Source organism: Parasteatoda tepidariorum, chromosome 3 (genome assembly GCF_982258835.1).
Source record: "Parasteatoda tepidariorum strain Cologne lab strain chromosome 3, Ptep-v5.0, whole genome shotgun sequence".
Lineage (NCBI taxonomy): Eukaryota > Metazoa > Arthropoda > Arachnida > Araneae > Theridiidae > Parasteatoda > Parasteatoda tepidariorum.
Genome location: NC_141757.1, coordinates 102728486 through 102741856, shown reverse-complemented (window position 1 = coordinate 102741856; position 13371 = coordinate 102728486).

Sequence of the window (13371 nt, the reverse complement as noted above, 5' to 3'; positions counted from 1 at the left end):
TGCCGCAAATTTATCTCTGAGAAGTTAGAGATCAAGTGTGCATGATATTAATTTTCATCTCATGTTAAGTACAATAGTGTTTCAATTTAAATTACTATTTCAAGCAAATCTTCGAATTTTGATATTACAAGAACCGAAAACAGTTCTAAACTAAAAATTAAGTCAAATGACATGAAGATCTCAAGACCAAAATAAACAAACAATTCTTAATGCTCAGTTTAAGAGGTAGTTTTATTTTTTAAATATCGGGCAGTTCAGGCAAGATCGGATACTTGGCAGTTTTAAATTTTTAGGATATGCTCTTTATGAAAAACTATTGTGAGGTATTGCTTTAAATTTATTTTTTAAGAAATAGATAGGAATACTTCAGTTCACAAGCAATTTAAAATCTTAATAAGATGTAAGTGAAAAAATGTACATAGCTGTAATTTTTTTCTCTAACAGTTTTTTAATTGCCAGGGAACTGCAACGAAATTGCAAGTTTTTAAATTGTTCATTGAGTGCTTAAAAACGTATCAGAATAAATACCTCACTTGCCTTGATAGCAATGTCAGACACAAGCGTCAGTTTCAGCTCTTTTTCTATATAAAACTTAAATGACTTCGAGACAACTAGATATAACGACTTGGGTGTGAATTCATACGTTTCTGAGTAAGCAATTGCATTGGAAACATTATGACACTTGCCTGGGTGGGTAGCAAAGAGTACGTTCCGCCTCATCAGTAAAACTTAGATAAAAACTAAAGCGCACCTCGGAGGGAGTGTTTTGTTTTAGAAATTCATTATTGGGCCTAAATCCTATTTTTTAAAACAATTTATAGCTTTTACATAACTATTTAATTATTCAGGCCTGGGTCTGAAATCTTAGGGTCATATTATGTAAAAATTGAGTAAGTAACTGTAGATCCTTGAATTGGTTTTGTTTTTGCAATACTTTAGATTCCTTTTCTAGCAAATTTCACACTTTTCTAGTATTGGCGAAGGCAGTTAATGATTTTGTAAGTTGTGCAAAATTTGAGTTTCTCGCATAGCCTTATTTCGAAGATTTTTGAAATTCCTTCGATGAAAAAGTCCACCAAATTATTTAGGTTTTAATTGTTAGAGTGGAAGCAGTAAGCCACAAAATAATGCTCAATTATGTGGTTCACTAATCACACAAAAAGCTTCAACACATGTAAAAAGAAGTGTTTTTTAATTTCAGAAGATTTTCTGCTGTGACCCCTAAACCCTCATGAAAAGCAGTTTTGTCGCAGAAATAAGAAAAAAGAAACACATTTCTAGCAATTCAACTGAAAGAACATATCCTTAAAATTTCAACAAGATTAAAAATTTCTTATACTTATCTCTGCCTGACTCTTATACGAACTGGCTTTTAAGACAAACACATAAAGATGAAAAGTAAACAATCATATTACATAAAGAAAGAAAGTAACACAAGCGTTTGCAGTGATGTGTGAGAGATTCTCTATTTTTCGACTAGGATCGAACTGGGGACCTTTGCATCCGTAGCCAGAAGGATGCGCTTAACAACTACGGTATGTACACTAGGGAAGATCGAAAATTATTAATCTTGTAGTTCTGGAACGTTTCAGTGCGGAAAAGTTGCCTATTTTATAAGAAAAACGGCATTAAGAATTTTAAAGTCGGATGAGTTTTCCACTCTCGCATCGTACTTAAAATTAACAAAAATATAGAAAAATGACGTGTTTTAAAATCCTTTTTTTAGTAGGCTAAAAATTTTGAAATAAATGTGATTTAGTATTTTTTTGATTTTGATCAACAATTTAATTTCTTTTGCTTGCTTATGTTTTAGAAAAAAAAATCAGAAGCTTACCAAATTTCCTTAATTTGCACCGTGTATTTCTACTCTCATTATGTTAGGTCAGAATGATTCAGAGCTTATCAATGTCGAGATGGTTAAATGTTGAGTTGCATTTACCCCCTACACAAACAACTATCCAATTTTTGCTGTGGTATTTACATAATACTATTTACAAAGATTTTAATGGAGTGGGATTACTTTGGCTTTGAATTGTTACGATTCCTTTTTTGCATATACTACTCATTCGAAAACTGGATTTTAAGACAAATGAATTATAACTGATCTAGACTTAAGAGATGCCCGAATATAGCCATTTCTAGTTTCATTCTTACATATTTCATACTAAGTAGAATATAGCCTAAGTCAAAAATTTGACACATCTTTCCTTCACCTGGAAATGACAGGGAACTATGATGCTCAGTGATGAACATAATTTCAAGATTGAAGAGTGATTTAACATCATCTTCACTTAAACTTTGCTGCATTGGAGGTAGGATATACTACACACGAATTTCAATTAATGATTCCAAAGTAATTCAAATGTCCGAAATTTCTAACAGAATTGTTATTTGTCTTGCTTTTAAGATCCCTTTTTTATGCAACCTAAGGACTCGGTTGATAACAGTTAGTCTTAGAGAGTAAGACTTAGAGAATTCATGTTGTAAAATGAGTATTGCATGGTTAGTTTACTGATTCCCTAAATCGTAAGGAAAATGTCTTTTTCTTTCAATCTAATGTAAAGTAGACACTAATATCTGCTCGTCTAACACTCTAGCCATAGCTCACAAATCATTTTTCCATCACAAAACAATTAAAAAAAAAGGCTGACAACTAGTAATATCACACGCGCTAAATGCCGAGTAACGAAAAAGCCGTATTGCAGGTGTTTAAAATTCCTTCGCCAAAGAAATGGCAAAGGTGGGCAAGTATAAATCCAAAATAAAAATGGCAAAATCTGCAAAACTTGAACGAAAAGGTGGCATTATGTCTCCGTCTTGCTTATTTTATTTTAAGTGGTCTCCAAGATAACCAGATCTTACACCTAGTGATTTTCATTAGCGGGGTGAATAAAAAACATCGAAAATGCATCCTGTACATGCTTATTACTGTGCAAGTTATTACAGCACATTATTACAGTAATGAATTCCATAAGCAAGATTCAATTTCCTTGTATAATTCTAGTGAGAAACAGTATCTCGACTAGTTTTTTGATTCATTAATGTTTAGGGTAAATTCAGGAAAATGAGAAAAAAAGTTTTTTTTGTTGAACTTTTCTTTGTTCTAATGACCGTTTTTTTAAGGATAAATATTTGAATGTCTATGGTCTGCTGCTACATTTTAATAGTTTCTGTACTTAAAAAGCTGATTTTTTTATATAAAAATATACTATACACAAGTAAGTAAAAAAGGAAGAAAAAGTCGTAACACAACAATTTTTGGCGTTAACAACAAAAAAAGCGTTTATTAAAATGTACGTTGATTTTAATGAGTTTTAAAATTTTAAAAAAAATTATGAAGCAGTGTTTGTTAATAAAAAGAAGTTTTTCTAGGTTCCAGTTTGTCTTTAACTCATTTGTTTATTCCTTTGGCAAACCAATTTAAAAAGAAACACACCATTATTTCAATCCAAGACAATTAATTTCTAAGTTAAACACTTCTGGTTTTAAATTTAATGTTTTAGTTTAAAATTCCATTTTTATCCATTGTTCCCAAAACCTTCCAAATACAAGATATCACTTTACTTTAACCGAAAAATCATAATACACCATTATAACTTACACACTTTATTCTTGAAAAGTTATTCTCGTTTATAATGAATATGATATTTCGCGATAATCAAGAGGGAGAATTCTCTAAAATAGAAGCATTATTTGTGGAATATATTTTGACTACTCATCTTAATGGCTGAGTTATTTTATCCGTGCAGTGAATAAGACTAAACCAAAGAGGGGACAAATTTGTTTTTGGCTTGTCTAATGATTATTCGAAGAAAACGCATCATTAAAACATGTATTTTTACCTTATATATATCAATACGCATAGATATTTATATTATCTAAACTGAATTCTAATTCAAATACGCAAGCTCTTAAATGGTTTAATTCGAATTTTTTTAGGTTGAATATAAGACAGAAATTTACTTTTATTGCTAATAAATTATAAACATTCTAAGTACATGCATGAGTACATATAAGTATATGTACTTTTGCTTAAGTCCTCTAGGGAAAATGTTTGTAAAATTTAAAACCTCCATAACGAATATAATTTATTTTTAAATTTATTTTGCGAACTCGCAAATTTTAGTCTGTTATTTTTTTCAGTCTGTTCCGTACAATTAACGATTTTGAGTAAAGTAATTCTTTTTTATAAACATTAAGAATTTACGGAATAACTATAAAATTATATAATTTATTTACCGTTACCATTAGGATTATCACAAAATTTCAGATCATTATAATGGTTATTTCTTTCATTTTTTCTCTCTCTTGCGAGCTTGATATTTATTTTTTGTTTCTTGTTTTAGAAATTTTTCCATCTAATACGTATAAGCTAATTTCCCTATCTTTGAAAACGGGAATACTTAGAAGTATTTACGGAAAGCGAAAGAGGGTAAAGAAAGGAAACTGTTCTTAAATATTACAATCTAGACAAGTGAGGTATTATTTTCTATGTATTTTTACGTTAAATAAATTGACATCAAAATCAAGTCGATAGAGTATATTGTTCGGACTTCATTAAGGAATTGTAAAAAAGACATAGAATTCAATACTTTGCATATTTATGCAGTAATGTCAAACAAATAAATAAGTGCCAAATGTGTACTTTTTATAAGTAAAAATTTTAAACTACTAGTTCAATCAATTTTATTATGGCCTCATTAATTCAATGTAAAAAAAAAAAAAAAAATGCATGAGAAATAGTATGACGTAATACATCACGTAAATGTCAGCCATGTAGTTAGGCATAATTTAAAGTAGTACTTTTTAACTTTCCATACTTAATACATCCCATATAATATCTAAATTATCAGTACTATCAATTTGATTTGGAGTCATTCCGTTAAGTGTAAAAAGAAACAAATGAGATTATATCTCATTTATCTAAATAGTAAAGCCTAAGCCCTCTCCCCTTTTGAATCCTCTATCCCTCTAGATGATGTCTTAAGGTCACCTTGGGTTTAAGGTCACTAGGGCTGAAGCGAAAACTTTTAAAACAACGTTTTCCTATTTCTTTCCGTATTGAGCTTCACTTTTACTTATTTATTTATTCATTTTTAACAGGGAGTCTGTACTATGACAGACATTTCTTTATGGAGTGCGTTTCTATAACTTTTGCACGGCTCTGCGTTGGATGGAAAAAAGAGAATTAAACCGAAATTTTCTTTTCTTCTTATTTAAATTTTTAACTCAAAATAAATTCTGAAATTGAAATTTATTAATTTATTGCGAAATTCAAGGAGTTGTATAATGAGTTTTTCGTTCTGATGTTTTTTTTTCAGTCTTAAGAGAAATGAAATCAAAATTTCTCGAGCTATTATTGAAAACACTAGATAGTTAGTTTGATTAAAAGAAGAGTAAATAAATATAGTTTCTTTTTTAGAACTTCAAAAGAAAACTTTTCAAGATTAAAAGTTTAAAGTCTTTGCCAATTAAACTTAATAGCTTCTAATATCATCTTCATTTCAAAAATTAAGACTCATCATTTAAGAAGTAAGGATAATTAAGATAATTGGAAACACGAAAGCAAAGAGAATTAGCTAATCATTCTAAATTGCCTAGTTCTGTACTCTGCAAAAAAGTTTGGTGTACAGTTACCATCATTTCTCGTATTGAGGTAAATTAAATAAATTTCTAAATAGAAAACTGTACTTAAGGTGCGAAAAATTACATAAAATTGACAAAATTACTATGGTTTGAAAAAATTAGTACGAATTTATTACTAATAAATTGATTCCGATGTGCAGGAAAATGTGGTTGTCAGTGACAAAAAAAGTAATAATGAATAAATAAGTGGAAAACTGTACCAGTGTAAAAGTAACTAAAATGTGACTAAATGCATTGTAAAAAATTTTTGTCTACCCCAACTCCGAAAATGGTACCAACTATACAGCAAAATTTTTACCAGTGTAGCAATATCACAGCGAATTATTCTTTTTTAATGAAAGTAAGCTTCAACGGGGAAAAAAGAGAAATTAGTCTGAACCATATGATGGAATTTTAGTGATATGCAATATTTTCGCAATGAACCTCATCTTAGCATGCTCTGATTTTAATTTTTTCCTAACAGAAGGAAAACCTTCAAGATTTGTGCAAAAAAAAATCTTTTAGTGTCTCTCAACACCAAATATGGTGTCAACTACTTAATGTATAAGTGGTGTAGCGAAACGCCATATGTAACTCTTGGATCTACACTGTTAGAATTTTCATTCTAAAATTATGCTAAAATAACCGGTAGCAGTCTCACCATCCAATTAACCGTTAAGTTTACGATAAAGAAAATTTTTTACCTTTGCGGTTTATAAACCGTTTATAACAAGTATGATTAAAAAATCATGAACTAAAACTATACGGCTTTCTAACCATTAACAATGAACAATTTTTCAAAACCATTAAAAAATGAATTTAACTGGACATTAGAGCCAGGTTTTTCCGTAAGAATTGGGCATTGGAGTTGGGAATGCAGGACACTGGTTGAAGGGAATGGAGGAAATATTGTGGCGTCTACAGTGGGATTCGAACCCTCGTTCTGTCCGCCATGAGATCGACATATTAGCTTTCTCGGTCATAATATGTTCAAAGCTGCAAAGAACTAAGTGTCTTCAATAAGTGGGCCTAGTTGGTACAATAAAAATCTGTTTGTTTAACCGCTTTAATTAAAAGTAGTCATAAAATGGTTTTTCCTCGCAGTTAACAGTTTGAAAATCATCTTATTTATGGTTATTTAACTGTTTTGTTTAAATATAGTAAAATAACATTTAAAGAAACGATATTTTCCGAGAAATTTCTAACGCAGTAAGTGTTTCGTTAGACCAGGAAATAAGGTTGTTCATTTAAATCATTTGGTGCAAAGTAGTCACCACCATTTTTCTTATTCATTAATAATAATTTGAGATTACAATGAGATATGATACTCATCAGAATCAGTAAAGTTATTTTTGCGAAACAATATGATGTAAAAGTTATTAATTTAGGACGTATATTTACAATATTACTTGGAATTAAATTAATTAGTCAACTAAACCTACACACAGACAAAGAAAATATTAGTTTGAATTCGGTCTTTTTGAACATTAATTGTTATAACACAAAACTTGAACGAAATTGGTCAAAAAGTTTTTGTTTACTTAAACTTCAAAAAATTTAACTTTTTAAATTTTGCTACCCGAAGTTTATCTATTCGACAAATTTTGTTAAACTTTCATATATTGTCAATTTCAATATTGTGTCATTTAAAATTTCAGTTTAAAATAATGTAAACAAATAAAAGTTGCAATTAAAGAAAATTTCGATTAATAACAAATTGAATAATAAGTAATATAAAACAATAATTTTTTGTATAGAATTATCTTTGGATAATCAGTTTTTCTAATAGCATGCAAAAATGTTTTGATCAACTAAAATAATTCCACTGATAAGATGAAATACACAAAACGTAAAAGTAACGTCAAGTGTTCCGAACTTTCAATCTAAACAGGTTATAGGCCTCGAAAGATTATTGTGTACACATTTTCCATCTTGAAGTTGATGCTTATATTATGATTGTTAAGAATCTAAATCCACTGAAAATAAAAAGCCTCTTTATTCAGAGACATTTCGTTTCAGAGATTGATTCCGTAACCTACACACCTTCGTTACGTGATTCAGTGCACAAACTGATTTGCATATTTAAAGTAAATCATCAGAGAAATTAAGTTTGCAAGTTTGTGCGGAAAATCAGTTAGATCAAAACTTATCAGGGGGTTCTTTTTTTTCTTATTTATTGCATTATACAATAATTCCTTCATGCTTAGTTGAAAATTGTATTTCATTCGTATAAGAGTTATAGCTAAAGAAAGTGTTAATGTTATGACCGTTTTTCAATTATTATTTTGTCAATAACTTTTAACTATCCATTAACAATTTTCATCAGGATTCCTTTACACTCCAACATCATGTTTATTTAACTCTAACCTTAAAACTTCCCTAAAAAAATTCACATCTGTAATTTTGTTTCTTTTGCTCGTAGGAATGAACTTTGTTATTTATATGCTATACATCTCTTAAAACTTCAGAAAATAGAAAATTCCAAATATTTAAAACAAAAACAAAGGTAAAACTTTTCATTTTTAAAACATATGCTCGACAAAAATTTGGTTTCACAAGAGGGCAATAGAAAAAATTATTTTAGCATGTTATTGTCTGTTTTGAAGATTTAATTTTAAAAAAGTGGCTTATTTTGTAAGCCATTGATTAGATTAATAGCGGTCACTGAACCATTAAATGTTTTTTTTTAAAATAACCTACACAACCGTCGTTATTTCTTCAATCCAATTAACTTTTCTCGAGACAATCTTCATTCAAATAATTTATACTCCATTTTAATTTTTTAATTATAGTGCCATATGCGGTCCAAATCACAAAACCCTGCAGGTCAAATAAGGATACATATTTTGTATGAAAAGTATTTATCTGTAATAAAAAAATTGCGGCTCCTATTTAAGATTTTGAAATTGCTCTCCACACTGACTACAGGACTGAGGATTAGAATAAAGTTGGTTATCAATAAATGCATCATTTGAAAATATTTGATGCATCTATTTATAAATTTTTTGATGCGATGCATAGCTCTCGAAATATTTTACTCCTTCTATAACTTTTGAACACTTTGTATAGTTAAATGTTTGGCATATGTAAATCATAAATAAGTTCACTTTTTGGGATATATATTCAACATAAAATATTGTATCTTGTTTTTACAAAATACTCTTATAAAAATTTAAATACTGTTTGCTAAGAAATAGTTTTTTTTTTACATTTGAAATTCAAATATATCAATCAATAAATAAATAGTGATAGTTAGCTTTTGTTTCAAGCAAGGTAGATGCATGAAAAGAAAATTTAGTATGTTTGCGTACATTTTGTTTTTGTTTTGGTCTATGGTTAAGAGATAAATAGTTTAGTAATAGTTATAAAAAAAGGCTTCAGAATGTAATATTTATGTATTAGTTTAAACAAACGGTAGAAAAAATAGGAAGCAAACTTTAAGCTCAAAATATATTTGAATAAATGAAGGTATTTCTAAAGGCAGAAAAGTAAGTGTATTTAAAACAAATATAAAGATTTTTTAACAAAGTGTCTACAATAATAAATATTAAAACCAAGTTTTAAGATAAAGGTTTGGATAAAAATTAAAAATGGCCTTTATGTGAATGACTAATAGTGATAAACTAGAATGATCAATTCAAATGATCATCAAACTAAACACTTAATATGAATTTGAGATAAAATGTTCTTAAATTGTTTGCTATCCGAATAATTTAAGTTCCTACTGTGATGGGTTATAATTTAATTTTTTCATTCAAATCTAGCATTTTCTTACGAACATTTAATAAAAAACAATATTTTTTCTTTAAATTTTAGAATTTTATTTTATTTTTTTTCAAAGATTAATATCTAATATTTCCAGTAAAATTTTTTAACTTAATATGTTCTTAAAAGATACGAATCGAAAACTTTTTCGACGAATCAAATCTAATATTAATAATATTATAATTTAGTTTTTTAGAAATTAAAACCTAATTTCTTTTTTCAAAGATTCCTCTCTAAAATCTTCCTTAAAGAATTCTAACTCAAACTTCATTAACGATTTTAGTCTAATATTATTCTCTTACAAATGTTCTAATAAATTAAGCCAAAAAAAATATTTTTCAAGGGTTCTAATTTAATATTTTTTTTCAAAGTTTAAATTGATTCATTCTTTAAGGATTCTATATTATTATTTTCTTTCAAGGTTTAAATAGATACATTCTTTAAGGATTCTAATTTAATATTTCCTTTTGAGGTTTAAATCGATACATTCTTTAAGGATTCTAATTTAATATCTTTTTTCAAGTATTCTAATTTAATTAACTTTGTATTAAAGATTCTAATCTAGCATTCTCGCATGACATTCTTACGGAATTTGTATAAAATTATAATCTAGTACCTGATCTATTAGTCTCCTGCTAACATTCTTAGGATTTTTCTTAGAGATTCGAATATATGATTTTTTTAAGCATTCCAATTTAAACTTTTCATTAAAAATTCTAATATTTAAGAAATTTTGCAAAATATTCTAATGGAATTTCTTCAGATTATAATATAATATCTTCTTTCAAGCTTTCTAAATATTTTAAGCTAAAGTACTTTAGCTTAACATGCTCTTAAAGTAATCTGGTATAATATTTTCTTTCAAGTATTTAATTTAATATTTTCGTTAAGGATTCATTTCTTATAAGGGATTCTAGCTTGATCAAACTATTTAAAAATTAGAATAAATTTTTCGTGTTCCAAAAATTTTAATCTAATGTTCCTCGTTACACATTCTAACTTAATGCGAATTTTAAGATTTCTAACCTTTTCCATCGAGCATTATTCTGTAATATTTTCGCTTATGTATTCCAACGAATCAATTAGTATATCATTTCTCCAATTCAAAAATTTTTTAAAAACAAAACGATAAGATTAAGAAAAATTAGGAAACAATTTAATTTATATTTTTTCCAAATAGCTCTATAAAAATATGTCATTGAAGCATATCAGATCGAAATTTATGTATTACAGTACTTTAAGAATGTTTTATTAGATAAAACAACATCGGAAATTTTAAAATGCTTCATTGAGTCCAAGAAAAAAAATGCTTGGGTACGTATAAACAAAAATTAGAATTTTCAAGTCCTTTCATGTCCTTTTATATTTTAATTAACAGATAGCAAAATCCTTTCATTAATTTGTGCTTTTTATATATATATCTAATTATTTTAAAGATTTTCTTCTTTTGCTTCTTGTTTAATCCCTTAAATTATTTATAAAAAGAAAAGTCAGTTTAAGCTGAAACATTTATTTAAAATCTTACCACAGCTATTACTTAGTTTGAAATGATCATTATAGGTTTAATCGAAGACAGAATAATGAAATGTTTTTTTTATCTGTAATAATATTTTTTTTAATGTGTTATTTTACAAAAAAAGTACAAAATTAAAGTATTTATTCAGAAAAATTGCTTTAAAACTATTAGATTTTACATTTACTCGAGCTAGAATTATAAAACAAAAAAGAATAATTAAAATTTTATTTTTATAAACTTATTAGATGTTAATTCTTAATAAATAATATCAGTGGAAATACATAAAAAAAATCAATAATAATGCTTAATTAGCCAGATCATAAATATAATTTATTATTAATAGTGCGCGATTTGAATATGATTAAGATGCTAAGTCACTTAATATTCCACCAGAGGAACAAACCGAGTGAGAGGGAAGCCTAAATTTATATAAATCGACCTAAATATTGCTATAAAGACAGATAAGGTATTGTTTTTTGTTGTTGTGTACTTTCACACAGTAATAATACTCAAACTCAAGCTTAAGAGATTAATACTTAAGACTTATACTTATTTTTTATTAAGCTTATACTTTGTAGTTATACTTCTTTATACGTTTGACATTGCTATCAAAGCAAGTGAGATCTTGTTTGCTATGCGTAATTTTTTTTACGCTAAATAGAAAAAAAAATAGTATTAGATAAATAAAATTAGTAATTTAAAGGTTATGAGAGTTATAATAGTTTCACGAGTACAAAGTTCACCTTTTGACTTATTGCTATTTGATTATCCAATTATTATCTTTGATATCTGTCATTGTCATCATTGTCACGCATCTGTCATTGTTATCTAGAAAAGTGAGTGTGATGTCGCAATTGGCATTACATATTTATTTTCTATCCTCTTAAAATATCTTTCATTACTCAAGCTGATTTTTATTAATATAATTACATTTAAAATAAATCAAAGACTTAATCTTTTAAAATGAGAAGAAAATATTTATTCTCCTTTTGCATCGATCAATGCAACGGGTACTTTTTATTTCATTACTAATGCAGACTCATTAATTCACTGCCGCTTCTAATCGAAGACAAAAATCGAGTTATAACTTTTTATTCTAATTTTCTAACCGAAAATATGTTTCAGTTGCATGGTTGTAATAATTCTCATAAATTTGTTGGTGACTCGTGATCGCCAAGGTGTTCTTTTAAACCCAATATTGATATGCTGGTTGACTTTGTTTTGGCTATGTGATATTTTGATAAATCGCCAATTTTGGATCTCCTACCCATAAGTTTTGTGTCCGTTGGGAACAATTGTATTCACTTTTAATTTTAAAATTGTGGAGCCTCCCCAGTCTTAATTTCTAACCGTCAGAAATGATATTCTGGCCGTATGATCTCTCAACAAGAGGGTATTCTGATCTCATTACTTTAAGGGATTTCTTTTTTTGGATGAAGAAATGGCCATTCTCTATATCACTAATTATGCTTAATAAAATCTAGATTTCACTAAACAATTTGTATATTCTTTCCTGGAGACTGTTAATTTTCTAATCCATTCATTAATGGCCAAAATGAACAATCATGAAGTTATTTTCCACTATACGAATATTGGCGGCTACTGATAGAGAACAACCTCCGCCATAGTGAGACATTGTTTCTTATATAAATTATTATTCTTTATCTAATAAAATCAAAAAGATTTTGATAGTACTACTAGTTTAGAAATAATAGGGTTCTTAAGTATGAAAATTTTTCACTTATATTCGTTTATTATTTAAACCTTTAAATTTATAAAATGTTGGCCCTATAGACTTTATTTTAAAACATTCTTCTCAACAGATAAAAATGCATCGAAAACAATTAGTTAGTAATGTCGGATAGGTGTAGGTATAAAGCAGTACTTTTTTAAAAACACAAAACCTAATTCACTTCTAAACAGCTAGTACTATTATATTGATTCGATGCAGTGTAAAAAATACATCAAAGCAATACCTCATTTGTCTAAATAGCAATATTCTAAAAGTTTGTATACAATATAAGTCTTTATCCCTACCTCTGCAAAGTCTGTCACTATGTAATCAATAGAGATATTCTACAAAATGCTCGAATATTCTAAAATCATGAGAATATTTTGTGTTTATATCACAGTGGTTGCAAATTGCACAATTTGTTTGCTAAGATAGTCTTATATTGCTGAAAACAGTTATATTGTAAAATTTAACTTCATGTAGTTACCATAACTACAAAAATCTGAACCATTTTGTTGATTTTTGATAATTATTGCGAAAGAGGAGTAATATCACCACTTTAATTTGGTTACTTAATATCAAATATTAAATATTAAATATCATTAGCAAATAAACTCACTCATTAAATAAACACCAGAAAAAAGAAGGTTTATTTGAATGACTTTTAGTCTAATAATCATTTTTCGAAGTTCATTTTTTATGGTCGAAGAGGAATACCTAAAATATTTCTGTC